The sequence below is a fragment of the Dryobates pubescens genome, chromosome Z, assembly GCF_014839835.1.
Source record: "Dryobates pubescens isolate bDryPub1 chromosome Z, bDryPub1.pri, whole genome shotgun sequence".
Lineage (NCBI taxonomy): Eukaryota > Metazoa > Chordata > Aves > Piciformes > Picidae > Dryobates > Dryobates pubescens.
The window spans coordinates 109,010,952-109,031,351 of NC_071657.1; positions in this window are offsets into that span (position 1 = coordinate 109,010,952).

The window sequence follows — 20,400 nt, forward strand, 5'->3', positions numbered from 1 at the left end:
CCCTTAGGCTCTTTAGCCTCAGGGAGAACCCCAGATGGGTGGTCCTCTGGGTAACAGGACCACCTCACCCTCGATCTCCCAGTGCCCCATACCTGTTTTTCAAGAGCACGGGGAAGGTGTGGGAAGGCAAGGAGGTTTAACCTTGTGTCTTTTGAGAGGAACCTGTGTCCCTTCCCCTCATGCTTTTTGGGTAACCAGCCTCTGCTGTGGGAGCCTGCAGAGCCTGCTTACTCATGTTCATATCTTTCCCCCTCTGGTTTATCTCTTTCCTCTTCATGTTCTTCTCTTCCCTACATTCCCTTACACTTTTAAGACTAGCAACCTCATCCTTTTGTCTGGCCACCAGATTAAGTAGGTAGTCAATCTGCTCACACCTTATGCAAGAGTTTACCCCTACTACTCTGCATCTCAAGAGCCAGGCTCCAGCACTCTCTACAGCCAGATACCTGGACAGCTACCTGCTTGTGTTCTTCCTCAGTCTGGGTCGACACTGACTTTTTAGGTAGTTTTTGCTACGAGTTACTACCATGATTGTCCCTTACCACAGCACCCACTAGGAAAGAGAAAAAAAGAAGAAAAAAAAAAAAAAAAAAAAAAAAAAAAAAAAAAAAAAAAAAAGTAGCGCAAACGTGACAATACGGGCTTCCCGACGAAAAGACCCTCGCGTGCGGCAGTAAAGCGCGTTTAAATCAGCCGGGGTGACGTAGCAGTCACAGGCCCCAGCGGCGCGAAGAGCCGATTCCCGCCGACCTCGCTGGCGTGTTCAAGGGACGTTCTCAGCTCCGGCGGCCCCAACAGGAGAGAGTCGGACGGTCCCCGTTGGCTGCAGGTCCCGGTGCGGTCCCGGCACGGCTTCCCGACGAAAAGACCCTCGCGTGCGGCAGTAAAGCGCGTTTAAAAATCAGCCGGGGGTGACGTAGCAGTCACAGGCCCCAGCGGCGCGAAGAGCCGATTCCCGCCGACCTCGCGGCGTGTTCAAGGGACGTTCTCAGCTCCGGCGGCCCCAACAGGAGAGAGTCGGACGGTCCCCGGTGGCTGCAGGTCCCGGTGCGGTACCCGGCACGGCTTCCCGACGAAAAGACCCTCTGCGTGCGGCAGTAAAGCGCGTTTAAATCAGCGCGGGGTGACGTAAGCAGTCCACGGCCCCAGCGGCGAAGAGCCGATTCCCGCCGACCTCGCGGCGTGTTTCAAGGGACGTTCTCAGCTCCGGCGGCCCAACAGGAGAGAGTCGGACGGTCCCCGGTGGCTGCATGTCCCGGTTCGGTCCCGGCACGGCTTCCCGACGAAAGAACCCTCGCGTGCGGCAGTAAAGCGCGTTTAAATCAGCCGGGGGTGACGTAGCAGTCACAGGCCCCAGCGGCGCGAAGAGCCGATTCCCGCCGACCTCGCGGCGTGTTCAAGGGACGTTCTCAGCTCCGGCGGCCCCAACAGGAGAGAGTCGGACGGTCCCCGGTGGCTGCAGGTCCCGGTGCGGTCCCGGCACGGCTTCCCGACGAAAAGACCCTCGCGTGCGGCAGTAAAGCGCGTTTAAATCAGCCGGGGGTGACGTAGCAGTCACAGGCCCCAGCGGCGCGAAGAGCCGATTCCCGCCGACCTCGCGGCGTGTTCAAGGGACGTTCTCAGCTCCGGCGGCCCCAACAGGAGAGAGTCGGACGGTCCCCGGTGGCTGCAGGTCCCGGTGCGGTCCCGGCACGGCTTCCCGACGAAAGACCCTCGCGTGCGGCAGTAAAGCGCGTTTAAATCAGCCGGGGGTGACGTAGCAGTCACAGGCCCCAGCGGCGCGAAGAGCCGATTCCCGCCGACCTCGCGGCGTGTTCAAGGGACGTTCTCAGCTCGGACTTAGGACAGCTGGTCCATATTCAAGGATCTCTTTCTCTGTGCCCAGGAGCAAAATATGTCAACAAATAGAAGGGCAGGAAAGACTGTTAGAAGACCTGCCTGGATGAGCAAGGAGCTACTAGACATACTGTCACACAAAAAGAAACTGTACAAGGAGTGGAAGAAGAGACAGCTAGAATGGGGGGCATGTAAGGAAGCTGTCTGAGCAGCAAGAGGCCTAGTTAGAAAAGCTAAAGCTCTGTTAGAAATAAATCTAGCTATCTAGCTAAATCTAGGGGAATAGCAAAAGTTTCTACAGGTGCATTAATGGCAAAAGGAAGACTAAGGAAGGTATGGGCCCTCTCAGAAAGGAAGCAGGTGAACTGGTGACAAGCAATGTGGAGAAGGCTGAGGTTCTCAATGACTTCTTTACCTCAGTCTTCACTGGCAAGGGCTCCAGCCACACTCCCAGAAGAATGGAAGACGACGGCAGGGACTGGAAGAAGGAACTGCCCATTGTGAGTGAAGATCAGGTTCATGACCAGATGAAGAACTTAAGAGTGTACAAGTCCATGAGAACTGATGGGATACACCCACAGGTACTGAGGGAACTGGTAGACAAGGTCACTAAACCTCTCTCTATTGTACTCCAAAAGTCATGGCAGTCTGGGGAAGTCCCTGCTGAGTAGAACAGTGAAACATAAGCCCCATTTTCAAAAAGGGAAAGAGGGATGAACCAGGGAATTACAGGCCAGTCAGTCTCACCTCTGTGCCCAGTAAGATAATGGAGTAGATCGTCCTGGAGGCACTGCTGAGGCAGAAGAATAAGAAAGAGGTGATTTGGTACAATCAGCAGGGCTTCACCAAGGGCAAATCCTGCCTGAAAACTTGGCGGCCTTCTATGACAAGGTCACAACATCAATACACAAGGGGAGAGCAACTGATGCATTTATCTGGACCTGAGCAAATCCTTTGACACTGTCCTGCATGACCTCCTGGTCTCCAAGATGGTGAAATATGGGTTTGATGAATGAACCACTTGGTGGATAAAGAACTGGCTTGATTGCCGCACCCAAAGAGTGGCTGTCAGTGGGTCCATGGCCAAGTGGAGGCCAGTGACAAGCGGACTCCCTCAGGGATCAGTACTGGGACCAGTCTTGTTTGACATATTTGTTGGCGACATGGACAGTGGCATTGAGTGCACCCTCAGCAAGTTTGCTGGTGACACCGAGCTGTGTGGTGCAGCAGACACGCTGGAGGGAAGGGATGGCATCCAGAGGGACCTTGACTGGCTGGAGAGGTGGGCCCATGACAACCTCATGAGGTTCAACAAGACCAAGTGCAAGGTCCTGCATCTGGGTTGGGGCAATGCCCGGCAGTGATATAGGGTGGGCAGTGACTGGCCTGTGAGCAGCCCTGAAGGAAAAGCCTTGGGGGTGTTGGTGGATGAGAAGCTCACCATGAGCCACCAGTGTGCACTTGCAGCCCAGAAAGCCAATCACATCCTGGGCTGCATCAAGAGAAGCACAGACAACAGGTCAAGCGAGGTGACTCTCCCCCTCTACACTGCTCTCATGAGACCTCACCTGGAGTACCATGTAGAGTTCTGGAAACCCTATTACAAGAAAGATATGGACATGTTGCAACATGTCCAGAGAAGGGCCACGAGGATGATCGGAGGGCTGGAGCACCTCTCCTGTGAAGACAGGCTAGGAGAGCTGGAGTTGGTTAGTTTGGAGAAGAGAAGGCTCCAAGGAGACCCTACTGTGGCATTCCAGTATCTGAAAGGGGTCTACCAGAAAGCTGGTGAGGGACTTTTTAGGGTGTCTGGTAGTGATAAGACTAGGGGGAATGGATGCAAGCTAGAGGAGGGGAGATTTAGATTAGATGTTAGGAAGAAGTTCTACACCATGAGGGTGGTGAGACACTGGAACAGATTGCCCAGGTGTGGAAGCCCCATCCCTGGAAGTTTTTAAGGCCAGGCTGGATGTGGCTCTGGGCAATGTGATAAAATGGAAAGTGTCCCTGCCCATGGCAGGGGCGTTGGAACTAGATGATTCTTGAGGTCTCTTCCCACCCTGACAGTTCTGTGATTCTACATGGATGTGTCCATGCTGGAGGCAGGTGTGCTCTGCATCATAGCCTTAGTCCTCACATGGTGGTTATCATCATGCACATTTTTCTCACTTTTCTTTGGAAGAAAACTTGGTAGGCAGAAAGGCATCCTGGACATTTTGATAGATTGTCTATATAAGCAGCCTTCAAGGGAAGAATGGCTGTGCATCAGGGACTCTGCTAGTTTCTAGGGAAGATTTATCTTTGGCTTGATGCCTATACTCTGTAGCTACTTGACTAACTCCTAGGAGAGGATCTGAAAGAACCTGACCTTCTGTTTGTGTAAGAATGTGACAAGTGAAATGATGTCCCTAGATAATCTGACATAAAATCCTTTATTTTCTGTCCCTAACATATGTGTTCCCCAAAAGGCTGAGTTATCATGCCTGTCATTCTCAATACAGGCAGCACCAGAAGCCTAGGACTTCAGGAATCTGTATCTCAATTTATGCTGCTGTGTTGCATGAGTTGTATTTGCTCAAATATACTCTAGCTAAATTCTTATCTTGAAAAGACTTTTGCACTCCTGTTGTCTTTAATCAAATGTTCAGTGTCTGCTCCGTTAGTACAGAGAGGATGAATATGGTATTGGCATTTCAGAGCTCTGATTTAATAAGACCCATGAAATCACAGAATGGCTCAGGTTGGAAGGGATCTCAGAGATCATCTACTGCAAAAAAAACTTTCCCTGGATTTCCCAACATTGACAAACGGGGGACAGAGAGAAGCAGAATGGGCATTCCTAGTCCCCACTGTAAAAGCTTTTGAAAATTGCATGGTATTTCTTTGAACTTCTGTCTGAACTTCCTTAAAAATAGTATTTATATTGCTTGCAAATATGGGCTAGAGAGGGAATCTGCCTAGTAGGTGACCTCAAAGATTAATGCCAGAGCATTGTCATGGTATCACAGGGTAGGAAAAATCATCTAAATGTTTTAAATGGCAAGTCATGTCAGACTAACACTTAAGGACTTTAACAAATGCAAGTTTCTTGTTAACAAACTGACATTATTGTGTTTAAAGGTCAGCTGACAAAAGGGTATGACTCTCAGGCAATCTCTCACAGGCTGTGAGCAGTACTTCCCTGGGGAGACACTGACCTTTTCCAGGGGAGGAGCTATCAAGTCTGATAAAAGTCAGTCATTTCCAAAAGTAATGCAGCAATAATTATGCACTGAACTAGGACTGGATTTCTAATAGCTGCCTGGTTATTCCAGGGCAGAAGAGACACTGTGCAGTCCACTGGTTCCCTTTTTCTTCATGTTTTCCACTGTGGCTACTTGCTGATGGGTGCACTGATAGTATGGAAGCAGCTTTCTGGAGCTCAGGTGAGAAATGCTCTTGCCAGAGAAGCTGGGCAGTAAGTCCTTTCCAGGCACTGTTACCATTTCAAGAGGTTTTGAAGATGGCTTTATCTCCACATGGTTTCAACACATTTTCTTGTAGGGGCAAGTGTTGATCTGTTAGAGGGTAGGAGAGCTCTGCAGAGTGACCTTGACAGGATGGACAGATGAGCAGCATCCAGCGGCATGAGATTTAACACATCCAAGCACCGGGCTCTACACACTGGCCACAACAACCCCATGCAGTGCTACAGGCTGGGGTCAGAGTGGCTGGAGAGCAGCCAGGCAGAAAGGGACCTGGGGGTGCTGGTTGACATGAACACGAGCCAGCAGTGTGCCCAGGTAGCCAAGAAGGCCAATGGCATCCTGGCCTGTATCAGGAACAGTGTGGCCAGCAGGAGCTGGGAAGTCATTCTGCCCCTATACTCAGCACTGCTTAGGCCACACCTTGAGTCCTGTTCTGGGCCCCTCAGTTTAGGAAAGATGTTGACTTGCTGGAATGTTGTGACAGGTTAAGCTGTGCCTTTAAAAAAAGGACAGCTACAGAATTCTCTAGCTGAATGTTTAAGTGTAAAAAGGAAAACAAAGATTAATCCTAAATAAATTTCATTGGTCAGATGTGAGATGTACCATAGCAAATATGTCTAACATTCTTGCTCTCACTCACTTCAGCTTCAGCTTCAGTTTCAGTCTGTTCTGAGTTGAAGGTCTCTTCCAACCTGGTCTGGTCTGTTCTATTCTATTCCTTCAGTAAATTAAATTTTGCATCAGCCTTGAAATAACATGAAGATTAAATTCTCCTTTGCAGCCTCCATTTGGGCAGATTCTGTTAATAAGAGTGTTAACTGAATGACTGCAAGGTCCATAGGGAAAATAAATAGTTTCTTGGATGCCACACTAACCATGACACAGCTAAAGGCAGGTATTCTGCCTGAGATCCATCTCAAGTGTTCAGACATTCCTGTACCTAGAAAGAATCTCAGAATCTCACAGAATCAAGGTTGGAAAAGACCTTTGAGATCATCAAGTCCAACCTATCACCCAACACTATCTAATCAACTAAACCATGGCACTAAGTGCCTCATCCAGATCTTACCCTACTCATATTTGGATCTGCTGCCCATGTACTAGGATCAGAGAACTGCTCTTGGTAGACAAGTGCAGCTTTCCTTCTGGAAGAACTATCTCTTCTCTTTACTGTTCTTTGTAACTCATGCACATGTGCCTGTAGAACAAAGGGTTTCCATCTCATACTCATATTGTCTCCATACTCACACAGGAAAGACCACAGGGTTCATTGTGCCATGGACTGTTCCTGTTTAGCTGTAGGAGAGTTCAACTCTGCCAGCTAAATTCATTGGCTTGTCTTCAGCCCAGCAGTGTCCTGGCTTCACACAGCCTGCTCCCAGAAGCAAGCCCCCTCCCACACACACAGATGGGTGGGAAAACAACCTCAGAAACCCCCTCTTGGCTGAGATAAAGAGTCTGCTGCGATGTTAATGCTATACATTTACCTTAGCAGAAGGTGTGTGGGGTTTTTTTGTTTATTGAACTTAATGCTGGCCTATCAAAATCATGTCTGGGTTTGCCATTAAATTATTTAATATCCAAGAAGAAGGGAACATCCTGAAAGTAGCCATATTAAGCATCTAGCAATCACTTAAAGTCAATAATTCCTATTTGAATATTATTTTAATACCCATTCTTTCTCAACAGCAATGGTTTCACAGTCTGCCCCTTTTCTACCCCTTTTCCCCCTCAAATCCCAGAGCATCTGGGCTCTATTGGAGTCTCCTCCCACCCCAGGTGTGGCCACTTTGCCTTCCCCACCCCCTTCCCCTTTTTAATTCCCCCTAGGAAAGGCAGAAGCCCCAAGCTGAGCCCATCTGGGCTGGAGGATCCTCCTCTCATCACAGGTGAGTGCCCATGGTGCACACTGGGTGATGGTGGTGGTGACAACAAAGGCCGGGGGGCCTGGTGGCCCCCCGGTTAGGTAGGGCAATGATTGATGACTACTCCAATATCATCCACAGGTGCTGACTGGGCCTCCTTACTGGGGCTGAGCTCCTCTGTGTGGTATCTTGGCTAGTTGAGGGTCTTGCCCCTGTTTCTGGAATGGGTGCAAAAATGGTAGTGGTGGAGCAGGAGCTGTTTAGGTAGGGTGGAGGATGGTATTAGAGGGAGCAGGAGCTGCTTTGGGAAGATAGGGGAGGCAGGGGGGCTAAACTAGATGACCTTCAGAGGCCATTAAATTGATAGAAGGAAGAAGGGGATTGCTGCTTTACTCTGTAAGATCTCAAGGAGGAATTGGGTGCTTAAGACTTTGGATAGACTCTGAAGGAAACTGCCTTCAGCTGAAAGGATTGATTTGTGTTCTTAGGCTATTCCAGGAGTGAGGAACAGGGCTCTCTCTGCCTGAGCTCCAGAGAGATACGAATACTTACTTAATTTCTCTAAATACAGAATTCCTCATCATCTATATTTAAAAAAAAAACCAAACTCATATCCAGAAATAGTGGGAGGGAACCAAAAGCTGAGGCTAATGCACACCATCCTGTTAATCATTTACTAGTGTTTAGTTGGCATCTATAATATGTGCGTGGAGATGGCTCTGAGCTCTAAGCTTCTGGTTCCTATCTGGAACGTCTTGCTGTATTCAGACTTTGCCTTCAACTGGCCTCACTAGGAAATACATCAGTAGAGGTATTGACCTGTGCAAATGGATTTTGTGTCACTTTCTCTTCTGGGACTGTGTTCATACGAGAAAGCACCAAGTTCAGAATGCCCCTATGGGCCCCTGCAAGAGCTTTCTGCCATGAGGATATCTCCTCCCTGCCAGTGAAAATCTCTGTGAAGGAATGAGACTTCAAGTACCAGTATCTGTTGGTACATTGACCAGTCAGGACTGAGAGGGTTGAAGGCCTACGAAGTAAACTCATTTATCTTGTTAATGCCAAACAATGTTTTTCTTGGAGAACATCATGAGAATGTCTTGTAAGAGCCAACCCAAAGCAGTCCTTGGGCAACACTCACTTGAATGTCAAAGGGACTTGACAGAAGTCATCCAGTCCCTAGACTACTAAGTGGCTGTGTGGTTTCTTTGCACTCCTTGGTTCTCATGGGAAGTCTGGCATTGAAACCCTCCTCTTGACATCCAGGATTTCCCTGATACCACTGGTCCCTTGGGAGCTCTGCTGTCCCACTGGCCTTGGCATGATGTTGGTTTTAGGGTGGGAGCTTGAAGGAGGGAATTATGAATGGTACTGTTTTGGAAGCTGCAGGTTAAGATTCTGAGATTATTTTAGTTCATGAAGTCAGCTTCTAAAGGCATAGGGAGTGACAGCCTCTCTCTGGGGAAAAGCTGGGGTGGTTAGCTGATCTGGGTATGGCAGTCATCCAGGTACAGCTCTATGCACTCATAGGCCACCTCCTCTCAAAGACCCTTTTTCCATCATAAGGATTTGCCCACTCAAGCCATAAGGCAAAACCCAGAAGTATATGAAACTCAGCATCCAAAAAAGTAGAATATAATTAACCAGGTTGGAAAAGACCTTTGAGGTCATTGAGTCCAACCTATCACCCAATGCCATCTAATCAACTAAACCACAGCAATAAATGCCCCATCCAGTCTCTTCTTAAACACTTCCAGTGATGGTGACTCCACCACCTCCCTGGGCAGCCCATTCCAATGGCAAATCACTCTTTCTGGGAAGAATTTCTTCCTAGCATCCAGCCTAAACCTCCTGTGGCACAGCTTGAGACTGTGTCCTCTTGTTCTGTTGGCATTCCTAGTCTGGCTTGAATCTCTTGCTATCTGTTTTTGCCATGGTTTCTTCCATTCAGTTACTTGACATTTCGGATATGTTCTGGCCATTCTCGAGAAGAATACCCCAGTTTCTGCTGCAAGAGAACATGGACACCAAGAGCTCACCCTGTTTCTCTGCAGTGTTCTTATCCTCCCTGAGCATTGCTTTTAGACCCTGGGCTTCCCCTGTTCTCACAGGCATCTGCTGAACTCTTTGATCCTAATGTGTTGAAGCAGCGTTGTTTCCTTTCATTTAGTTGCTCCTTAAAGTACTGTATGGACTAAGTGTACTTTTATATTTAACCCACTGAAGTACCTTTGAAATTTGGATAAAGCTTCTTGAATGAAGTACTGAGTAAATATGTCTAACAAAGAGTAATGCATAGTAGAGCTACAGAAGAGATCGGGTCACTCACACTGTTCATTACAAATATACCCTCACATCAGAAGTGAATCTGGGATGTGCCAGCTATGTCGGGGGTGATACTTGCACAAATTGTCACTGAATATCCCATATGGCAGAGCTCAGTGAATACTGTAACAATGTGTTTGCTTTTGAAAACTAAATTCAGTCTCGTTTCAAAATAAGATATGGAAGAATGCTGAGAAATGTTTTAAACCAAAGTTTTTGCAAGTGTGAGATTATTTTTTCTTCCATAATTTTCTAGGAAGAGAGCTGCTGTATAGCACTGCAGAGCAGACTGGGCTACACTGCATCGTTATGGAGAAGTTCCCGTCATTCTCATGGCATGTTCTCCAGTTCAGCTGTAAATCATTAGATTTGACACTGCAATCACTTGTAGGATATTCTGTAAATTGAACTATGCATGAAGGCATAAATGATCATAATAATCTTTTTCTTGGCCTTCAAATTTATGAGTCTGTGTTCATTGGAAACTGCTTTTCCCTGCCAGGGATACATCTTTTCCTTTGAGTCTGTAATTCTGCAGAGGAGAGTAGTACTGCAGTGAGATTTTATCCATCTTTCTGTATATTGAAATCCAATTCTTCCTGCAGTTAAATGAAAACAGAGTTGAAATCCAGTGAACTACCTATGAAACAAAATAATCCCAGTGGTGATAAAATAAGGTTTTCTGTGATCTAAGAGCCTGCGATTTGATCATTTAAGTTATCAAATTAGGATGTACACTGAGACACAAAAGCTCAAAATTCTTCATGGACAGCTACAAAAACTTGTCAGCTATACACATTATGCTGCAGAGACTAATGAGAGACCTTCAGTTTCTTACATGAGCAACTGGTGAGGTTCTGATCTGTCTGATAGATGATATTACCTGTGGATAGGCACTCTGCTTGAAGCTGGTTTGATATTTAGACTCATGGAACAGATTCAGTAACAAATGAATGGCTGGAGGTTCTTGTTTTGGTCTGGAGTCACTGAGCAGCATTAGCAGTCACTGAAATGGCAGCAGTGCTCTGATGTCCTTACCTGAGCCAGATGTATTTCTATGATGGGTGAGGTAGCTGACAACAGGAGAAGAAATCTTCTAGCAGTCAGTTGAAGCCTGTTGCCTCCCTGAGGCTGCTGATCATTCTATTAATAACACCATGGCATTGTCCATGAGTGCCGTTTCCTGATATCTCCTATACGGAAACCTTTATCTTGGTTCATCCATCACAGCACTCATCTAGTCAAGATTCACCTTGTGGACCTAGATAAATTTAAACCACTTCTTGTGGCTTTCATGCTAAGCTAGAAATTGAGGCTATGTCATCCACCTCTAGTCATTGCCAGTGACTTAACTCACAATTTAGGAAACTGTTGCTAATTATTCACAGACCTTGTAGCTTCCCATAAAGCAAATAATGTGAAACTCCTATCAAATTCAAAGAGAATGAAAGTGCCCAACAGCTCTTGATTTTTAAGGGCAAGCTTAATTCCTAGTTCTAGTTTTCCACTGTTTTCACCCTTTTCCTTATCAATAGCAATATTTCTGTCCAATCCCACTTGTCTAATACTTGAGTGGGACCTTTCCTCTGTGTCATGCCAACCACATGAGATGACCTTGGTCTTTAATTTCTTTATGTTTATGGTAAATGTTCTTCAGAATAACTTTTCTATTTGAATTTGTAACTTCTTTGTGCACACTCTAGAACATTTTGGAGATCCTGTTTGTGTCAATGACAATATTCATGTGACAATTACTATGTAAGAAAAGAATCATTAAAACTGTCACGAGACACTTGCATGTTGTACAGGCTAGAGGCATACATTGTTGTACTTCCACAGCTCATTCCTGTGCTATGTTGTGTTAAGTGGTCTGCCATCGCCTCTGATGCTAAAGAACAGAGTGCTGCTTGTGAGTGAGACTGCTTTTGTTGTAATCATTGTTAAGCACACAGGGGTTTATATAAAAGTATGTGCAAAATTATAATACAGCACGCTTGCTGCATGGCATGGGTGACATGACCATTCACAGAATCAGAGAATCACAGGATGTTAGGGATTGGAAGGGACCTTGAAAGACAGAGTCCAGCCCCCCTGCCAGAGCCTAAACAGCTCCATGTTTCTCAGCCTTCCCTCATCAGACAGATGTCCTAGTCCCTTATTCATTTCCCTGTCCTTCATGAACTGGGAGCCCAGAGCTGGACACAGCACTCCAGATGTGGTCTTACCAGAGCAGAGGGACAGAAGAACCTCCATTGACCCACTGACAACACTCTTCTTAATGTACCACATTGTCCTTCTTGGCTGCATTACGGTCCTATGGATAACTCATTGTCCACAGTTCTGCTCCCTGGAGCTGCTTTCCAGGCAGGAACAGGTTTCACAGAGAGGTTGTGGAGTTCCCTTCTCTGGAGACTTTCAAAACCCACCTGGATGTGTTCCTTTGTGACCTGCCCCAGGTGATTCTGCTTTGGTGGAGGGGTTGGACTTGATGATCTCTAGTGGTCCCTTCCAACCCCTGACATTCTGTGATCTTATCCACATGTTCTTTTCAGCAATCAGGAAGTCTGTATGAAATTAGAGTGTTTAAAAATTCACAACTTCTCAAGTTGTTGCTATCCTTTTGTTCCTGCATCTTAGTAAAAACCACAGAAGAATAAGATTTGAACTTTACATTAAAGATTCTTTTCTTGCTGTGATGACTATTCTACAAAATTCCAACAGCCAGTTATGCCTACATATTACAGCAGTTTATAGCAACCTCAGCCAGTTTTACTTAAGGGTCTAAAAACACTTCTCTTTGCGTTGAGAGCAAATTAGGTCACAACTTCAGGAAATGGGATTTTTCAACATATAATTGTGAGCACTTAAAAATGTGGATGATTCACCAAACAAAAGACCTTTCATAGTTAGCTACGATCATTGCTATTACTTCCTTTAGTAATGTACATTCATTTTTTTCTAGCTGTTGAAAACATAAAGCTATATGTGTTAAAATAATTCCCCCTGCCTGGGAGAAGAGATATTTTCAGTTGAGTTGTTAATTGGCTTCATTTGTGCAGCCTGAATATTTTGACAAGGGCATGTGTTCTTTCTCTTCTGTTTTACTGTGTTCTATTCTTGCCCTACTCAACTATCCCCATCATCATGCATGAATACTTTAATCTGGACATGATTAAATTCTAAACTAATAAAACAAAAGAATACTTCTCCCCTGCTCCCCCCCCCCCCCCCCCCCTTGTTTCCTCTGTTACACTGAGCTTGGTTTTGTTTTGAACAGATAGCTCCAGAATAACTGGAAATTATTTAGTGGCCACAATTCAGGCATTTCAGTCAAGCATTGGAATAGGCTGCCCAGGGAGGTGGTTGAGTCACCATCCCTGGATGTGTTTAAAGGTCATTTACATGTGGTGCTTAGCAATATGGTTTAGTGGTGAAGTTGGTAGTGTAGGGTTGAACCTGATGATCTCAAGGGTATTTTCCAACCTGAACCATTCTATGAAAATGTAGATGTTATTCCAGCTCATACAGGCATTTGGGGTTCTTCTGTGATGGAAAGGATTCATTAATAAATTTTGCTGAGATTATTAAGATTTTATTTATTTAGTGTCAAATTGGACTGTTAGGGTCAAGTGAATCAGTTTGGTGAAGAATGGATCCATTTGAATGCCCTGATACAACTTCTTTCCTTGTCAGCTTCCTTGAAACATCAAGGAGTGTATCAGTAACACCTTTTCCTCTCTGTAAATCATCACTGTTCTATAGAGAGAGCTCTTGTCATGCTCAGCAAAAATATAGTAACTCTTCCTGAGTCTGAGAGACAATTTGTCTATAATATGTATACTCTCCTAGATGTGATTGAGTTGGCACACAGCTCTTTTTTTGAATACATAAGTCTTTAATTACTTCAGCTTCTGGGCTGCAGTTGAATAACCCTGCTTATTATAACACTGGGTGTCTTTGCAAGGTTGTATTCATTTTGCAATTTAGCAGGGGCAGGTGCAGGATTGCTTTAGATTACTTGAGGTTAGGAAGATACTGACTTGCATAGCTTCAGGGCTATTGTAATCCTTTGAGAAGTGAAAGCTGTTTTCCTTTATTTACTCTCACTTCTACAGTTTATGCTGCTGCTTATTCTCACTGGGTCAGCCTTTCCTAATGTGTATAGCAGAACTTGGCACCAGAACTGCACGGAGATGTCACCTGCACTCTTGAAAGGATAGCATTAGTTTTGCAAACTCAAAACTTTGCCTCTTCTATCAGGAAGTAGAAAAAAAAAATGTTTATTTTCTCTCAGTATCTTCTGTCTATTCCTCTCCCCTTTTGCCTCACTATTCATTCCATTTCCCACCCTTATCCCATACAACATAAACAATCTGACCTTCATTAGTTTTCCCCTATTGCTACCACTTTTGCTGCATCTGTACCCATATTTAGTTACTCAGGTAACAAGAGGACAACCTTACAAAATATTATGTTTCTTTGGCAGTGGTGGTCTACCAAGTCTCTGCTTTCTGAAGCTCCCCTTTTTCTTCATCAATTATCTGTGAAGTTTGTCTGTTTCTTACATACCTTCTCCTTATCCCTTTAAGATCTAGCTGTGCCTCACATTGCTGTTGCTTTTTGTCAGCTTGTTGTTGTTAAATCCAATATTTTTCTCATGTCTTGTCCAGCATTTTCTCTGTCCTATTCAGTTATGTTAACCTCAGGTCATCACCTAATCAGCATTCAGTCATTTATTTGCATGTGACTCTAACACTCTCTTCCTCACAGGTCATGCCCCAAGGAGATGCTGCCCTCCATCTCCATGCTACTGAGCCTAAGCAGACCTCCTCTGGCACCCCCAAAATGGCCTACACACATGAGGGCAGATACTTGACCTCTGCAGAGTGTGCTGCGCTGCACCGTGACTTCTTACCATTGTCAGCATCAACACTTCAGAAGCAATACAACGTGTGTTGTGGGACACTTTCATTCCACAACACCCCAGAGTACCAGGCTGTCCTAGGCCTGTCTGCTTCTCTGGCTTCACTTCATGAATCCTCTGCTCTGGTCCCAGGGACTTAACACCCAATCTCTGGGTATTTCTCTTTTATTTGAAAATGGCAGAGAAGAGAAACCTCCATCCAGATTGGTATTTCCCCCTTGAGCATGCCCAGGTGTCACTTTCCATAAGTCATTTCTTTTTCCCATCAGACTTTATTTACTAATTCCTACACAGTCAGGTTTCACCAGCTGTTTTGCATAAAGCACCATATTTGAAGAGCAGGAGAAAATAAATCTACTATATTTAAATTTTCCTATAAAAATAGTTTCTTGCTGAGATATCAGGACAATCTCTTTTGGGTAACAGATTGTTTTATCCTTGTTTTAATCTGCATGTTTTCAAGGATTTTTTTTTTTTCTTCCAAAAAAATGTTTTAAAGTTTTGCATAATATTAAGGTCAGAAAAATAATTATTGTGTAGTTATTGATAGGACATTTCCTGCAGCATATGGTTTCTATTTTCATGGTTCATAAAGATGCATTTCTGGCATGCATGTTTTCTCAGAGGTGTTTTATACTTTGTCATTAATTTTGCCTAGATTTTTTTATTCATTACTGTGCAGTGAAGTTTGTGCCTGGTCTTCTGAAGTGCTAAATCTTTCCACTTCCACCTCAGATGAAGAATTTGCCATCCTGATCTTTGATAATTATTTTTTTTCAGTGCCTTTTTCAACAGTTATTTGCCATATCCATTCTAGTTGAATCTTATAAGAATGAGAAAGATTTTTAAAATATTACAACTTTTTTTCCCCTCTGTGTCTTTCTATTTATACAGATAAAACCCATTCTATTTTGTTTTTCTTTTTTATTAGTTCTTACTTCCCCTAATCATTTGCAAGCTATCTTTGAGCATTCCCTTAGTCAAGTCTCACTGTATTGCAGTATCACTTTATTTCTGACACCTGACATTCTGGAAGGGACCTCAAGAGGTCATTTAGTTAATCTCCATGTCCCAAACAAATGCCACTGCATCATGGTTCTCTAACCTGTTCCTAAAGACCTCCAGCTGCAGAGATTATCCTACTTTCTCAAGTCTGGTTTCTATCAAAACATGTTCTGCTGTTGAATTTCAATGTTTATTTTTCTGTTTTGATTGCTGCTTGCATTTTTCACATGAGTGATACATTATTTAATCAATAACAATGGGTAGTAGATTGTTTCCTTCCTATTTGTAGCAACCTTTTTCAATTTTGAGTAATTATTGAGGAACCCTCAACTCTCTTCCTCTGTCTAAACACCAGTCTCATTTTTTTCCCAGGGTGAATTTGTATGTGTGGCTACAGATTTGTTTTCCTTATTCTATTGGTTCTATCCAGGTATTTCTTGCCATGCTTGAGCACAGGAATACCCCTCAGCACAGACTTCTGGGATATTGCTTCAAGTCCTTTGGAAACTGTATTCCTGCTTGTAGATACTATCATCAGGAGGATGCTTGCCTCCATGCTGGAGATCAACCTGATATGGGATAAAGAAAACAATGGACAGCTGCATATCAAAGGAGAAAACTCAATTTGCAGCAGTCGTGTAAGAATGTCAGGGAATGGCTTACCCTGTTTGATTTTTTCCTATATAAACTGTTTGTTCTGTACCAATAAATGATTCCTGCTTCACTAATAAGGGAGTCTGTGCATGCATTCCGACATAATGTACCCCAAGAATTTTCTTCTCCAGGCTGAACAGCCCCAGCTCCCTCGGCCTGTCCTCTTAGCAGAGGTGCTCCAGCCCTCCTCTGGATTCATTCCAGCAACTCTTGTGTTCTCCTTATGCTGGGGGTGCCAGAACTGGACACAGTACTGAAAGCGAGATCTCAGCAGAGTAAAGGGGCAGAATCCCCTCTTTTGCCCTGCTGGCCACACTCCTCTTGATGCAGTCCAGCACTTGATTTGCCTCCTGGGCTGCATGAGGGCACTGCCAGCTCACGGTGAGCTTCTCACCAATCACCACCCCCAAGTCTCTTTCTTCAGAGCTACTCTCAACTCAGCCTAGGTTTGTGCCTGGGAATGGGCCAACCCAGACACAGGACCTTGAGGTTTGACTTGTTGAACCTCATGCAGTTGGCACTGGCCTTCTTCTCAGGCCTGTCAACATGCCATCTCTCCCCTCTGTCATTTTTGCAATCAATCACTTCATCTTGATCGATTCAGGTTCAACTTGTAATCACCTCTAAGTCATATACCCTGGCAGAACTACTCCCTAATCCATTGTCCCCTTTATTTCTGCAGCTGATTACTTTGGCCCTATGTTCAGTATCTTGTTCCTGTTTTGGATAACAGCCATATGCTTTCCTTATGCCATTGTCTTCAGATATTCTCCTAAATTATCAAGATTGAATTCCAGGTGAATATACTGGAATGGTGGCATTAGGAAATGTAAGAAATCCCCTTAATTCTATCATTCAAGTAATTCTTGAAAGTATCAATTAGTTTCAATCCACAATAGGCTTTCTCAAAACTCCATGCAATAAACCCTTTCATTTTCACAGTGAACCTTTGATAACTACTCTGTCAATCACTTGTTTCAATAAAACACTTTCTATTTTTGTAGGCTCTATTAGATTTGGATCCTTTCCTAAGGCATTATTCTATTGGATAGTCTTAGCACTCTTGACTTTGAGCAGGTCCATGATAAAAGATCTGAATTCTTTATTTCTAACTGGGTTTGTTTTGGTGTGGCTTTCATTTATTTATCTTTGTTATCAAAATATTTTCTCATGGAACTGTAGTTTTCCTTTGTCTGCTATGGTCGTAAGGAGGTGATTAATATTCAGTAGGCAGAATGGTTAATAAAGTATTAATAGCTTTATTAATAAAAAAAAAAAACCCATGGAAAATATTAATAAAACCTATTTGGTGGTTCAAAATATTTAGTTGTGGAACAGAGATCTCAGCAGCAGGAAAAAGTAACAATTTAAACAATATGAGCAAAAATCCAGAAACAACAAACAGCAATTTAAATGGTAAAGAAAATAGGGAACATCAGCAACAGAGCTGGAGATTGCCCACAAGGAGGGGGGAACTCCAGAATTCTCTAGGGCAACAGACCTTTAAGAGATGCTTATAAAAATCAGATTTTGTAATTACGCACTGACTGTGGTACCCTGTGGCACACGTGGGGATTTAAACAAAACCAAAATGGTGTTGACCACGTGGAAGCTGCAGGAGCACAGTTTCACTTTCTGTTGCTGTCTGCAGCTTGTCACTGAGGCACATCCAGTATTTATCTCTGAAGGCTTTGTAGCTGAAAGCCTTGTAGAAAAGAGGTTGCTGCTGAAGCATGCACAGCTTGTTGGCTTTGTGGCTTTGTCTATTTGGAGAGGTTCTTCTGCTGCAATTCTTCTCAGTGGTGCTTGTTCCTTTTTCCAATAAAATGAAACTGTCCCAGGGACTCAGCTCCTCCTGGGTTTTGTCTCTCGACTTGTCGAGATACAATGCTATATGGGGAGGGGTCTTTGCAGTCCTGTCTGGGTAAACTGAAACACAGCTCAGGTTCCAGGCAAGGCTTGTGATTTCTCCCAGGGTGTGGAAGGCTCTGGCTCTTTGGGCTGGTGTTTATAGATTTCCCAAGACAAAAATGGCCAGTGACAACAAAGATTGAGAGATAACAACATGACACCATAACCTATAGAATGAGTTTTCTCCAAACATGGCCAAAGGCACACACCCCTGGCCCACTTGGACTCCAAAACATGTTCAGACAAGCCTGGGCAACGTGGCCATTAGCCTGAAAAACCAGACCTGCTGGCTCCTGCCCCATTGTCTGGTTCACAGCATTTTTGAGGCTTTTGTTCCTTCAGGGCATTGTCCCACTTCTGTGTTAAACTTATAGTCTGTATTCCACTACAGAATTAGCCAAGTCTTTTTTCACAGCATCCCAGAGTCCATTAAGACAAATAAACCCGAGAAGACAGAATTGGTAGAACTTGAGAAAAAAGGTCACCGCCAGCTTAACGATGAGAGAACACAGCAGTGGAAGGAGAGCATGTAGGCCATTCATTTCCTTAGACACCTGTAAAAGTAAGTTGCTTATTTTCAGGTGTGCAAATCAATATCTGCAAAAATTGCTTCTTGTCATCTGCATGGTGTGAAGATTATTTCTTGTATTTTATTTTCTGTTAACATTGATAACTTCTATAAAATGTGTATAAATTATTTTACTATCAATTTTATTTAAAGGTTTATGTCTCCTGTGCATTATTTCTAGTCCCTTCCTATTGCTTTGCATAATGTGTTTGAAGTGATTGCCTTTCAGCTACAGGCTCATTTGTGTACCAGTGTTCATTATTGTGCCTTTAAAGCGCAACATGATGGTAGAATCATTCAAGATCTTAAGTGGCCTACCAATGCCACACTGACCTTTACACCCTTTGTGAGGGTCTGCATTCTGGGGTCTATCCAGTCTTTTTTAGGAGTATTTGTTCCTAAAGCACCAGACTGAATCAAGTCCTTTCATATATTACAGGGACTTTCTGTTTGCAGGCGTCCAACCAAATGTAATGATCTTTATAGCTATGCTGCAGTAAACACCTGTGCTCCGTAGAAGATTACTTTCATTCTCAAGTCCAATGTACTCTTTTTTCCACTTTATTCCTTTACAGTGCTTCAAATTTTCAGTTAGTTCATATGATGTAAAGTTTTGGTATTGACTGGGTCTCTTCTGTATCATTCCAGCTGGCTTTGGACAGTTCAGTCAAGATTAGCTGTATGACCCGCTCTCAATTAATTTGTTGTAACTCTTTATTGTAATTGCACATTATATCTACTGAAATTTATAATAGATGATACAACATCTCTCTTATGATCCAAAGTTATGAATTTTAGATTTAATGGTTCCTCTCTGCTCCATCAGAATTTGCCATCCTGCTCTTTCTTTGCTTTTGAATGACTTTTTCAACATTTATTTGCTGTATCTGTTTTTAGCTTTTATTCCCCTTAATCATTTGCAAGATATGACTTCAACAAGCCACCAGTGCTGCAAGTCATCTGTAAAACAAAATATTTTCAGATGGTGAGACCAGCAATGGAGATCATAGAATTATTAGAGTTGGAAGGGACCTCACGGATCTTCTAGTTCCAACCCCCCTGCCATTGGCGTGGACACCTCACACTAGATCAGGTTGATCAGAGCCACATCCAGCCTGGCCTTAAAAACCTCCAGGGGTGGGGCTTCCACCATCTCCCTGAGCAACCTGTTCCAGTGTCTCACTGCCATCATGGTGAAGAATTTCTTCCTATCATCCAATCTGAATCTACCCATTTCTATTTTTGCTTCATTCCCCCTAGTCCTATTACTACCCAACACCCTAAAAAGTCCCTCACCAGCTTTCTTGTAGGCCCCCTCAAGATACTGGAAGGCCACAATAAGGTCTCCTTGGAGCCTTCTTTTCTGCAGACTGAACAACTCCAGCTCTCTTAGAGAGAGGAGCTCCAGCCCTCTGATCATCCTCCTGGCCCTTCTCTGGACATGTTCCAGCATATCCAGATCCTTCTTTTAATAGGGGCTCCAGAACTGGATACAGGTGGGGTTTCATCAGAGTGGAGTAGAGGGGGAGAATCACCTGCCTTGACCTGCTGGTTGTGCTTCTCTTGTTGCAGCCCAGGATGTGATTTGCTTTCTGGGCTGCAAGTGCACACTGGTGGCTCATGCTGAGCTTCTCATCCACCAAGTTCTTTTCTTCAGGTGATGCCAAGAGACTTCTTACAAATCCATCACACTGACTGCCAATCTTTCTGCAATTGTAGTAAGAACAGACACGAGAAAAAGTTCATATTTTACTGTAGCAAATTGCAAGACACCAATGCTTGATCCTCATTAGAAAAGAGCAGTATTTAAGGGCCCAGAGAGGAATGATCTCCCTGTTCATAAGT